The 14,567-nt window shown below is 31.1% G+C and overlaps 1 long non-coding RNA gene across 1 annotated transcript; it reads left to right on the top strand.

Annotated features, from left to right (window-relative positions):
• Positions 1–588: 588 nt before the first annotated feature.
• LOC121174198 (uncharacterized) lies at positions 589–1,419 on the top strand. The gene is made up of 3 exons (XR_005890069.1): positions 589–1,061; positions 1,214–1,265; positions 1,364–1,419. It is a non-coding gene; the product is annotated as an uncharacterized lncRNA (long non-coding RNA).
• The last annotated feature ends 13,148 nt before the right edge of the window (positions 1,420–14,567 follow it).

The raw sequence follows: 14,567 nt of genomic DNA, 5'->3' as shown, positions 1-14,567 counted from the left end.
TTCAATAAATTTTAGTTAATAACTTCCAAAGTTTCCGGTGAGTATTTCAATTAAATTCATACTTTATATTGTGAAATTATTTTATGTAGTACTAGTAGTTGGCAAATTATAATTCCATTTGAAGTGTATGAGTTATGTTGATTTTGATTTAGCATACCTGAGACACATGAGTGTAATAATGTACCTAAAAAAAATACAAACCAAGGGTGTAGCATTATTAGAACATAGTTGACATTAATTCAAGGCTATATATAGCATTGAACATACATGATGAAACTAGCTAGAGAATAGAAACTGCGGATAATAGTAAACTCCTTACGTAGGAGTGCAGGGAAAAGCAGATTACTTAAAAGTCATGTTGCGTAAACCATACGAGAAAGCACTTTAATTATAGTAGTAGCTAGTAATTTTTGCGATTGTCTTCATCATGCTGACCCAAGCCAAGGGTTTTCTTCACAGTCTCTGTAGCACCTTGGGTCGCGCCCTTCACCTTCTCCCTTGTCTGCTGCAGGAACCCTTTGGTGTTGTCCTTCCCTTCCCTCACTGGAGAAAAATATTTATTAACAAAAATATTTATTTTAAATAAAAACAATTTACACAAATACTAGAGAAAAATTGAAGACTGTTTATTTTATTAAAAAAATTAAACAAACTCACCAAAGATGAAAAATAAGTGATTAATATATTTTTATTTCATAGATGTGTAATACTAATTTTTTCCTTTGATAATATATTTATTAGCACTATTTGGGAATCATGTTGGAGTAATGCATGTAACAATTTTTTTTTCTCAACAACTTTTGGAGCGTAAGATATAGGAGGCATAGTCAAAGAAAGATACCCTCAAAGCAAGAGCTAAGTCAGCAAAGTTCTTGTAAAGTATAAGACTTGGTCGTGGTAGGTAAATTTTAGTGTTAATTAATCTTTCACAGTGGCTTAACCTCAATTACTTGTCTTGTTGCTATGTTTGCTAGAAGGAACTAATTTAAGGTATAATAAAGGTTCTGGCCTTCTGGGTATTTATACAATTATGCAGTTGCTAGTGATGAAATATTTTGAAGGTAAGCCTATCAAAACCTGATCATGGATGAAGGATTCTTTTTTATCTAAATTGTTGTTTCTGATTGATGTTACATATCTCTAGTTTATTAATGCTGAGCCAATTATTATTTTTGTTATGCTAAATTGAAAATGAAATTTTGTGTTATATTAGATGCCCTTGCTACTTCAATGGTGTCATTTGAAGTTAATTGGTGAATGAGTTGGTTAGAATAAATCTCCAACCTCTGATATTTTTAGCTATTGTGAATTAATAACTTGGTATCAAGCTCTTTATCATGGATAAATTTTCTTTATTATGTAGAAAAAGCAAAAAGTGGGTTCTCTCTATGAGTTTCAAAATACAGAACGGTAGCAAGGTACTTGAACCTTGCTCTGTTCATTTCAAAATGGTTATGCAATTTTCCTTTTTTATATCTAAAAATAAATTATAATTATCTAACTTAAGTCTCCTAAGAGTGATGGAATTATAAAATTATAATTATCTAAAAATATAACTTACTAATAGTATATTTCTTGAAAATAAAAAAATAAATACGTTAATATTATAAAGTTTGACTTTGATTTAATTGTTAAAATGTCTGTAATAACTTTTAATTCTTTAAATAACTTTTTACCATCAAGACCATAAGAATTACTAGCATCATATTTTAGATAAGTTTTAAGATCTTGGCAATATAATTTCAAGTTCTGATTATAGAGAATGATTAAAATCTTTCAACGTTAAACAAAAATGTAAATTTTTTTTCGTATGTCTTATAAGGCTCTAATCTTCCCTATTACATGTTTATTATCTTAGGTACGTAACATATGTCTGGCAAAATTTTATGAAATTATAACAAAACAAAATTTAAATTAAACAATATATTTGCTATGTCTTTTATGAATCTTTTAGATATTTAATTTACAATTTTTTTAAAAATATTTAAATATTTTGTTTTGATTAATTTATAATAATATTTGTTGGGAATAAATGTTACTTATTAATTAATTCAATTTTTTTAATTTAATTTATAATAAATTAAAAACTATATCAGTCAAATACTGACTGGTCAAATGTGCTTATTGTCAAAGGAGGCTGATACAAATTTCATTTTTGGTGATAGAGGTTACTTATCTTTTGAACACATTACCTGGGTAAGTTCTAGTATGTTTATTATTAGTTTGTCTTTAGTTTATTTCCATAGGATGCTTATTTTGAATTATGTAAAAAGCTTCTGCACTTCACTCAATTAATTCAACTCATGTTGACGAAGTTGTCTAGAAGCCAACTGAACTAAAGTGGCTTTGGAGCAAGTTTATAGTTATAGTTATTATTTTTATTATTATTGTTTTAACATGTTTGTAATAGGAATCTCTTTATTAATTACTGTATTATTACAATTAGTTACTGCCAAAAAACTTTATTATACTTGGTTCTATCAAAATTTCTTTTGATGTTAATTAGAACTCTGTAACATATTTTCATTTTCCTTTTAAATTTATGTTAGTGCTTAGTCAATTATCAAGTTTAATGTTACAACATATATTTCATGAATGTTGATTATGACCTGTTTTAGGCTGGTAGTTTATGACCCTTGCTGTTGTATTGCTATCTAATTAAAATTGGAGAATTTTCCTTGATAACAGTGTGTTTAAATCATTCACAATGGAATATTATTTCTCATGGTATTTAAGAAGTTTCTAAGACGGTTATTACGAATAATCGTCTTAGAATGCATACTTTCTAAGACGATTATTTTTTAATAACAGTCTTAGAAAGTATACATTTTAAGACGATTATTTAGTAATAACCGTCTTAGAAAAGCTTGTTTGACATTACTTTTTAAGACGGTTATTAGTAAATAACCGTCTTAGAAAATATATATTCTAAGACGGTTATTTAGTAATAACCGTCTTAGAAAAGCTTGTTTGACATCACTTTTTATGACGATTATTAGTAATCGTCTTAGAAAATATATATTCTAAAACGGTTATTTAGTAATAACCGTTTTAGAAAAATTTGTCTGACATCACTTTTTAAGACGGTTATTAGTAAATAACCATTTTAGAAAACATCCTACTTTCTAAGACGGTTAATATAACAACGATTGTAAAAAATATTTTGTTTTTAACGTCATTACATACAACAACGGTTTACAACCGTCGTTAAAAGGTCTTTTTAACAGTCGTTAAAAAGCCTTTTTTAGTAGTGTGATGCTTTCCATTCAATAAGATACACATTGAGAATATACCTTTCAAGATCTCTCTCTCACAATTACGTACCTGTTAAATTTATCAATATATGTAGGATGACTTTGTTATTTGTTTTTTCTAACTTTTTCTATGTGAAACAAAGCTCATCATTCATTAAACATAACTCTACGTGCACTTTCTTTCTATATGGAAAAAAAGTTCATGAAGGGAATGAGAACGAAGAGGATTCTTAGTATTGTTAGAGTTCGAATGGAATGCCAAAGAAGGATGGATTTATATTTTCAAATGATATTTTTATAAGAGGGATTAAAGAAATTTATCCTTGTGGTGCCACCGCATCAGCCACCGAACCAAACCTTTGCTACAGAATGACACGCGTGGACCCTTGTGGTGTTCACTTTTTTCAGATGCATATGATCATAACATCTCTTTAATCTTTTTTATGGAGGTACGAGTGAACCCTTTTTTTTTTCTTTTTCATTGTGAACCCTGGTTTTGTTTGTTTATTTCATTTTACGTTTAATTATTATTTTCGTTTATGTACTTATCTGTATCTTACTATTTTGTTTAAAAATTATAAAATGAAAAAGAAAAAAAAATGGATATGACACGCATGGACCCTTGTGGTGTTCACTCTTTTTAGATGGTTCAAGGAATCGTTTGGGATGCAAGAATATTATTAATAGAACTCCCTCCTTTAATTACACAAGCAGTGCTGGTGTTCCCCTTCATGAGTTGCCTGTTGGATCAAGTGGTCTCGGAATAATTAAGAATGAGGGGTTGAATTAATTATTAATGAACCTTTACTAATAAAAAATCTATCATTCTTAATGTTACTGAAATCAATTAGGCTTTTACTATAATGTTAAAAAAGTAAAGAACTAAAATAGAAACTTAACCAAAAGTAAAAGCGATAATTAAAATGCACAGCGGAAATTAAAAGTGTAGGGAAGAAGAAGATAAACACAAGAGTTTTATACTGGTTCGCCAATAACTCGTGCTTACATCCAGTCCCCAAGCGACCTGTGGTCCTTGAGATTTCTTTTCAACCTTGTAAAATCCTTTACAAGCAAAGATCCATAAGGGATGTACCCTCCCTTGTTCTCTTTGAACAACCAAGTGGATGTACCCTCCACTTGAACTGATCCACAAGAGATGTACCCTCTCTTGTTCTCAGTTACAACAACCCAAGTAGATGTACCCTCCAATGTGTTAAGACAAAGTTCTCAAGCGGTTAGTCCTTTGAAACTTTGTGAAGGGGAAACAAAATATATCTCAGGCGGTTAGTCCTTTGAAATCTTTTGTTTATGGGAAAGGGAAGAATCAAAAGAATTCTCGGACTGTGTCGTTTTGAATTCTTTGACAAGGGAGAAGGGAGACACAAAAGAATTCAGGCGGTTAGTTCTTTGTTCTTTTGGAAAAGGGAGAAGAGAGACATAAAAAGAATTCAGGCGGTTAGTCCTTGGCGAATTCTTTTTGGCAAAGGGAGAAGAGAATGAAAAAGATGAATAACACACTTTTGTTTTCTGTGAAAGAACAAAGTTTGGAAACCAGAAAACTCAGAAAGCTTTTGGCAAAGGAAGAAGAAGAAGTAGTTCAAGAAGATGGTCAAAGAGATTCAAAGGTTGTAAAAGAATATATGAAAAAGTTGTAATAATTGTTTTTCAAATGCAAGTCAAGGTCTTGCTTTTATAGACTCTTCATGTCTGATCAAGAAAACCATTAGAAGAGTTATAACCTTTAGAAAAGCCTGAAAACCATTGGAAGAGTTATATCTCTTGATTTTTATTCAAAACTTGTCACTGGTAATCGATTACTAAAACCATGTAATCGATTACTCAAAGCTTTTTATGAAAGGATCACTACTACAAATATTGCTTTTTACGTCACCTGTGCTACGATGGTTATTTAGAAAACCGATTTAAATAGTGATGCGGTGGCATTTTTGTAATTATTCTAAAAAAATTGCATTTTACGACATACATTCTAAGGTGGTTATTAAAAACCGCCTTAGAATGTTATATGTAATAAACTTTACGATGGGTTTTAGTAAAAAACTGTCGTAATTGGGTTAAAAAAAACAAAGCCCGTAAAAAACCTTTCATCCTAGCCCCTCTTTGTTATATTGAACCCTAGCCCCTCTTGCCTATTCTCAGTGAACACATTGACATTGAAGCAACGTAGCCCTCTTCGCCGTTCTTCCATTCGATCAACCCAACGATGCACGTGGACGACTCTTCTTATGGCTCGGAGTTCCTTTGAATCAGGGAGTTCGTGAAGAGCAAGGCTTTCTCTATGGTCCTTACAGCTAGGTTAGGCACTTGCTTACCTTCTCAGCAATTTCATTTGCCTTCCCTGCATGATTTCTCAAATAGTCATATTGAAACTTAGATATGATAATTAACAAACTAGGCTTTGTTACATTAATAATTATGTCTTTCATGGCATTCTCCCTAAGAATCTTGAGCTTCTCCAAGGCTAAAGCTTCTGATGATTTCACTGCTTGTAGCTCCAAAAGGGTGAAAAAATGCAATTTTTTAGATACCTTATTTTCACCTAATTTTTTTTTGAAAATCTTTTCTTTCTAGTGACATCATTTATTAGTATTTAGTATTTCTTCAATCTGTTTTTTCTTTTTTCATTCTATCCTTCCAAAATCAGCTGTTCCAAAACAGAGGGAGTGTTTTTTTATGAGTAATAGAGGAAGTGTTTTCCTATTACATGTTAACAATGCTCAGTATGTGGGAAAGCAGCAAGCTGGTTCAATTCACTGGCCTTATTAATTCATTTATTTCTATTTGAAGACACAACTAAGGATTGTTTAATTTACTTAGATTGTAATTTTGGGATTCAAGTAGTTTGACTTTGATTATGGAATAGTTGAGTCAACATAACATGGTCATAGTAATTAAGAACACCCCCTACTAGACAAGGCAGACTAGCTAGATAGTATGAACAAGGTTTAATGTACCAACTAATCTTGCTTTGATGTTTTCTTCTATTTTTATGATCCAAATTAAACAAGGCTATATATACTCTCCAAGATGAAGAAAAGTTGAAAATAAATCCTTAATAATATTTTATGTATGAGAAAAGGAAAATTTAATTTCAGTCTTTAAATCATGACTGCAGGTTCTGCAGAGTTAAAATCATGGTTGCATGGTCCCCTTCCTATAAATTTTTAAACTCTAGTACAGTTAATGAGTTAAACTTAAAAATGTATCCAGGTTTCTTCTTATTTCTCATCCTATAAAAATAAGAAAAAGATAATTTTAAAATGATATTATAAAAGTAATTAATTAAATTAACTAGTGTAGAAGCCCATAAATAAAGCCTCCCCTTTTCCCATTCTAGGTTTCTCACTGCACACTCCATGGCACCTTGAAATCTTTCCTCACTCACCTTTATCTCCAACAAGGCCTTTTTAATCTCTTCTTTAGTTTCTGCAACCTCTCCATTTATTATAAGGTCTTTTTCTTTTTTTGCTGCTTTTGTTTTGGACTTGAGCTTATCAAGAGTTTGTGTCAAGTTACTCACTATTGATTTGGTCTTTTCCTTTGCAGCAGACACGGCTTCTAATTTAGATTTTGCTCTCAAGAGCTTGTAACTGAGGTTTCGAACTTTTGCACCAATTTTTGATTCCTTGTTCTTTAAATGAATCGTGGCTGCACTCACATGCTTCAGTTGATTTCTTGTGACATCCATAGAGGCCATAAACTTAAAAACTTGTTTTGTAATGGAAGCCAAGTCTTTCTTTGCTGCCTCTATTTCTTCTTTTCTAGGCTCTAACACACCAACATGTCTTGATTAATCTTCTTCTATATGCTCAATGCTCTGACCACCTCTTTGAAGTAACCTTTTCCCTATTTTGTTAACAAACTTGAACTCATTCTTCAACATATCAATATCAAACAATGTTGTGGCCAATTTCATTTCGAGCTCTTTTGTCTCATCTATCGCTTGAATGGCCTCTTTGAATTTGTTCCTTGTGTTTTGAAGTTGTTCAATGTCTCTAAGTTCATTCAAAGCATCCATTTTGTCCAATTAAACCACCAATTGTTCTTCACTGGCTTCCTCAATCTTGTTCCTCAGTTTTTGTGCTACTCTTGAGAAGGACAGCATGCTGGATCTCGATGCTTTGACTTTGTTCTCCGCTTGCAATTTCTCCTCCAAAATAGAACCCACATGAAGCTTAAGTTGGAACAATTCCCGCTTAGCATGTTCCAATTCTGTCATAACTTGTGAATACTGATTATCATCGTTTCTCGGTTTGACATACTTCTTTAGTGGTGCCATGTCTCGCATTTCGGCTTTTGCCTTGTACATAGATTCCCCAATCATAGAGAAAAGATCTTTCACTGTCTATTTAGCATTGGAAAGCTCAGCTTCTGCTTGAGCTTTTGCACATTCTGCTGCCTATTTGGTCTCTTTGTACCAAACAATATCATTGGTTCCTCTGTGAAGTTGTTTTGCTTTTGAGGAATATTTACCAAAACAATGTTGTTATCAACTGCTCTAATTAAAAGGACACATAAGGAATCTATAAATAGATTTTTTTTTTAATTCAAAATCTTAATAATGTTGTGTGGGCAAGAATTGTACACAAAGACATATTGGTGCAATTATTTTGACATATAAAAAGAAGACCACTGAAAGGCATGAGTGACTAGAGTAGAACATATGCTGTGTTTATTTCATCACTAGATAAGACATTTATTGTTATTGTTGTGTGTTTGGTAACGGTTTTTTAGAAAATCTTTTGAATTTAGATTTTTACTTAACAGTGACAAACCTGTAAAAATTCTTGTTGAGAAAATTGCACAAACCAATTTAGTAGAAAAAATGGTATCAGCTGCAGCTAGTTGAAAAAATGCTCCTCCACAAGGTTTCTCTAACTGGTTGACACTTTTTATGAATAACAGTTTTTATCAAGACACGCCAAAATTAAAAAGACAAATCAGAGACATTCAGAATCCAAACAGGTCAATGTTACATTCTATTAAAAATATTATTCAACAAAATTCTCCATTGAAATGAAAAAATTCAATGTCATTTTTTGCATTCCAGGCACATCCTTCGTGATGCTGTTAGCTCTCTTAGTCTAAAGAAATTAAAGAACCTGGAGAGTAGAGTGCAAAAAGGTTTAAGCAGAGTTAGATCCATAAAGGTATTATACTATCAGCACTCAGGATCTTAAGCTTCTAAATATATAGGCATTGTGAATTTATGTTGATATGCAATAAGTTTAGTTGATTTTTTTTATATTTGTTCATTAGTTAATTACCATGTTAGTTAGATCTAGAAATTGTAGGGGTTGGACATTTTAATTCCTTTTTGTTATAATATATATGCAGTGTTCCAATGTAAATGGCCTAGTTTTCTCTGTAAATATAAATAGTAGTAAGTCAAATATGCTATACCCCTTAGCCTCTTTTGGGCCCTGGATAGTCAAATATAGTAATGTTGACCTGATGGAAGCCAAAAAAATTCAAATGTTTTACCTTTAAGATAACAACTAAACCAAACTGCACAAACATGCACCTGTTGACTTTAGTATCTTTTCACTTTTTCCCTCATTGCATGGGCAACTAAGCCTGCCCAACACCTACCTATTTTCACTCCTAATGTTCTCTATTCAAGACTTGATTGCTAGAGACATAATGGATATTAACAGTTACCGGAAAAGAAAGAATTGAATGGGTAACTTTTTGCTTTTCTGGTTTAACTGTAATAAGGTTATTAAAAAAATTTGATTCAAATAATAAGGTCGTGTTACAAATGATAATAAGAGTTTGATTTTTATAATTCCTATAATTTTGTTAAAAAAATTAATTTTAATATATTAATTCGTATAATTTTGTGTTTGATTTCTAGTTATTATTAAAAAAACAATCCATCTGGTTGCATAAGATAATACTATCTATAAACAAGTTATTTACATATAGTATAGTTGAATTATGTTACATTAATGGTTAATAAAATAAATTTAAAATATCAACTGAGTTTAACTATATTTTTTTTAAAAAAAAATTATCAAATATATTGAAAGAAAAAATATGTTTCTGCTTTAGGATTCTGATTTTTGAACATCTCTATGATTTGAATACTTTTTTTTTTATTTTACAAATCAAAATTTTAGATATATTAATTATTTAATTTGAGATCTCTTTCAATGATTTCTCCTACCACTACTACAATAATGGCTTTTTCTTCTTCCTTTTGCTCCACAATTGCATCAGCCTTGTCAACCCGCCTTTGGAGTCCTGCTAAAGCTGAAACCAGATTCTGAACCGGCTCTTTGGACAAGTCCTGCTAAATCAAGAATGAGGGTGGGGTTTGTTATGTTTTGAAACACACCATCAAAATAGTTTTTGGTACCATTCAGCTAAAAGGTTTAAATGATAGTTAGAACAATTACCAATAACAAAGACATAATATTTTTATATTTGGTTGTTTACCAGTGAAAGCTGGAAACAATGAACTTTGTTTTTTAATCTTCCTTAAGGGGAAAATTTATAAATTTTTTATAGACAATTGAATCATAACTTTCTCTAGTTTGCTCAAAGGAACTTATATTTTTAGAACATATTTGTGTGCCAATATATATATATATATATATATATATATATATATATATATATATGTATATATATATATATATATATATATATATATATATATATATATATATATATATATATATATATATATATAAACTAAATTAATCCACCCTATTCAGAATCCTATGATTTGCATCTCTTTTCCTCTGCCATTTGTTTGATAAATCCAAGATAACTAAACTGTGTGACTTGGGACATATTATCTCCAATTTTTACCTCAGTCAATGCTAGTATGTATAATATTGAACAAGCATTCTGTATACTCCATTTTATTTCTACTTAAATGGAAACCAAGTGATTCCTAAGCTTCCCCCCTAACTCTAGTTTACCATCAATTCAATCTCTCAACTCTACCATTAGAAATATATCATGTGCAAAAAGCATGCACTGAGTCACAAGCTCCTAGGTATGATGAATAAGAACATTCAAAACCAAAATAAAAGGAATAAGGCACAGGGTTAACCATTGGTATAAACCTATAGTTATAGGGAAATCCTCGATGGCCACACCATGTGTGTGTGCATGTTGGTTTAACCTCATCATACATATCATTAGCGACATACGGCCTGAATGTAAGCAACACGAACTCCCCTATTCTCCCATGCCTTCCACAAGACTCCCTATCATAAATCTTTTCTAAGTCAATGGCCAACATGTTTAGATCTTTTAATTTCCTCCAATGTCTTTGCACCCAATCCCTCAAAAGGTATATCAACTCCATGGTTGACGTCTCAAGCATAATTTCAAATTGGTTATTTGAAAAGTGTCTCTCGAAAAGTGACTCTCGTGTCTCCCATAATATCAAAGAATTTATATGCTAAGCAAACATTGCTAATATACATTCTAGCTAATTTTAATCAGTGCATACCAATGACAGGAATCTTAAACAGGTATAACTTGTTTTTATACATTAAAAAACATTGGTAATCTCAATTTCCCTCACCCATAGACACTAGCCTAAGAAATAGTAGTGGTTGGTGGGTTAAAATGAACTGAATATGATTGGGACTTGGGTATTATGGGGTGTCTAAGTCCTACATCAAGCGGTATGGAATGCTCGGTGGAGTATTAAAGTACTTGATTTCAAACTTACAGAAAATTGCATGAACTTAGATTTTGAACTCTAAATCATCACAAGTTTTCATCTGAGAGAATTAATAAGAACGGGAAAAATTACATTTTAACGTAATACAACTGAAAAATAACCACATAGATGGAGATATCTAAACTAAGACATGGAGAAAACAAGACTAATGTAAGTTCACAGCAAAATACCTTTACTTCTGGTATTATTTCCATAAATGACTTTCGCCTAGGTTTAGCATTTTCAGGATATGTCTTTGACCTATTTAGATGACTAGCATCCCTTGTTACCAGCCAACCTCGAATTATTGCAAGAAAAGGAAACAAATGATAAGCAAATCAATATCATCTCCAATAACTTTTGACATAAAGCATAATCATTCTAACCAGATTGTAATAGTATGATTGCATGGATCTCCTCCAGTTTTCTAGAATAAATTGTTATTGAAGACTTCACCATAACACCATATCTCCTTCTTGTATTTTCTCCACGAATAACTGCAACGCAACAAAAATAGCAATTTAAAAACAAAGTAGAACTAAAGTTATAAATAAGCACCTGAGAGGCCATGAAAATTTTATGATTTGAGTCATTGATTTAGACATCTAAAGTTCTTAATTCAAAGAGCATCAATTAGGTTTTTGAATAATATTTTGGAAGTACCAGCCAAATTGCACTGACATTTCATTTATCATTATATTTTTATGAAAACATTTACTTCACAAATCTTCATTAAAATGAAGAAAATGTGCATAATGCCTACAATAATTGATACTTTAGCTCCAAATGAAAATTATATAGTTACTGGCAGTACATGATTGTAATGTTGTCATTTCATTCTTAAGTTCACAGAAATAACCACGAGCTTGATGACCACGGAAGCATTTTTGAATCTCAAGTATTCCCTGCAAAACCTGTTTTTTCTTATTCCCCAGTGCATCAATCTACAAAACACAAGAATAACTAAGAGATACCACAATGTAAACTCAACCAAAACATAATATAATTTAAAATTCTGCTACGCAAAAGAATCATGGTTCAAAAACAAGATACTAATTTATGTAGCAGAAAATAATAATTTAGCAAAAACAAATGGTTGATAAACTTTGACTAGCATACGACTCTTCAAAGTGCAATTGAACATGAAATATGATTCCAATGCCAAACTAATGAGAGGTAGTTATAAATCCAACCAACATGAAGCAGTGGAAGAAAACAAAAAGTATAAAGTATGACTTCCACCCTGCACAGAAAACTTGGACTTTAGATATATACCTGCCCAGCTCGAAGATACAATTTGGTGTAGCCAACATGGTACACCAAATAAGAAGGATTAATTCCATTGACTAGAGCACCTTGAAATACAACAAAAGTTTTACTTTACAAAAAAAAAAATAGTTAAGATGTCTGCATGGGAGTAGTTTATATTTTAAAAGTTCTATTTAAATGAAATGAAGTTTATAGCTAAACTTAATATACAGTATTCTCACTATAACACAAAGTTAGATTTTGTTTTCGATCGACGAAATACCTCATCTTAGACTTATTAGTTTTTGAAAATATTAGCTAGCTCTGTGATTACTTGGGCCAACATATATTCTTCAGCAGTATTTACCTGGAATATAAACATTATTTTTGCTTTTTCTAGAATATATGTTAATTTTTGAAAGGTAAGAGAGCCACTTCACATTGGTTTACTATTGTTGATTTGATGCTACGAATTAGTACATCTGTTAGAATTGTATGTCTTGACAAAGCATGTAAAACATAAAGAATATTTACTTAAGCCTTAACTATTCATTCTTTCAAAATGCCCAATATGTGGAATAAATTTGAACCATATATAACCAAGGGGAAGAAAGATAGCTAGGCTAGTAGCAAAAAGGAAATTGATGCTTTTAATTTCCCAAGTGATGTATCTTTATACTTGAAACATTTGAAGCAAAAGAAGATAATGTATTCTAGTTTTAAAATGAAAACACTGGGAATAACTTGGCATGACTGTGTTTGATGCTGTGTAGGAGGCAGAAATAAGAGTGCCAAACAAGTATGCATTAGACCAAAGTGAATTACTGCAAGCTCAATCAGTGAATCCCAGTCATTCTCCTTCTATTGGTGTGGGACAGAATAGTAAAAGAAAACAGGTAAGAAAAATATATAATGCGTGTTTTTTTTTCAAGTACAAAATGATAAACCTTATTTTCTTTCCTTTCATACAACTCACTAGTAGTGTTTAAAAGCTTCTTTGGTTATATTTTCAGATATTTACCTGAGCATCTGAATTTTTTTTGTACACTTTGAAATTTATCTGAAATGTGCATGACATATTAAATGCCTGTTTTAACAAACTCAAATAATGACCTTGGAGGAATTTCATGATGATTTGATATGCATCATAATTTAAACACGATACTAGAAGTATGAAAGATAGATGATTGCATAGTATTAGTACTTGTTTGATTTATAATATGATGATGTCTCAAACTGATCAGGTGGAGCTCTGTGGCTTTGTTTTAAATGATGCAGTTGGTAATTAATTGATATGAAATCTAGTTTTTCTTTCTCTTTGGGATTCCCTTGAGTGATTTTTTGTTCGACCTATAAAATGTCCTCGCCTAGGTGTTGGGAGGAGGAGGACAGGATTTTCACTTATTTCAATCAAATAGATTATTGGCAGGTGAATGTTAAGCAAAATAGGATAAATATAAGCATGTAGGGCCTGAGTCGGTTTTTGTTATTGATAGTTAATTGGTGGGAATAGAGAGAGTGTGAGACTACATATATATAATTCTCTTGCAAACAGGTATCTAATCTTAATAGAAAAAAATAGAACCTAAGGATGCAAAACAAAACAACAAAACTAAAGACATTTCATTTTAGAATCTCAAAACTCATGAATCAATGGATTAAGTTGTCTTTCATTTTCACTATTCATAGCCATTAGCCTGTGCTCGGTCTATCTTATTCAATACATTTTCTGACTGACCTTTTAATTCCTATGACCCTATCAGCATGTTAGAGATATAGTTTTAAATTCTGATCCTGGTCTTTACACTTGTGTGCTCTCTTTCAAAACTTATGTTACTTCATTGAGATAAAACCCAAAATAACAGAGAAAAATGAAAAAAAATGATACATCACATGAATATTCTAATTGAAAAGATGATTTGATATATATATAGAAGTGAATTATACTAATATGAAAAGATATATTCCAATGAATAGCTGCATACAGAAAGGTTAGTTTCTCCTTGTTGGTCAGTAACTCCTGGTTTTACAGCACCAATTGGCTCATTCAGAGAAATTAAAACATTATCTATTTGAAGGAAACCAAAGTTATATAAGTTCCTTCTGATTTTTTATGGAGATTTTTATAACTGTTTCTTAAAGCAATTCAACACGACTTAGCAGTCAATTCCTGATCTAAAATCTATTATTAAGTTTTGAAAATTTCCTTAAAAAACAAAAAAACAGAAATAGTCGAGAGATATTTTTTCATACTCTTCCTATAGTTTCTCATCCAACAAGAAGAAATGCCAACTGCTATATTGAAGTATTCATTCAGAGAAAAAAGTTTTAGAAATAAGAAAATTGTTTAAGGGACACAT

Source organism: Glycine max, chromosome 19 (assembly GCF_000004515.6).
Source record: "Glycine max cultivar Williams 82 chromosome 19, Glycine_max_v4.0, whole genome shotgun sequence".
Lineage (NCBI taxonomy): Eukaryota > Viridiplantae > Streptophyta > Magnoliopsida > Fabales > Fabaceae > Glycine > Glycine max.
The sequence above is the reverse complement of the archived record's forward strand: the minus strand, read 5'-3'. Positions and strand labels throughout refer to the sequence as shown.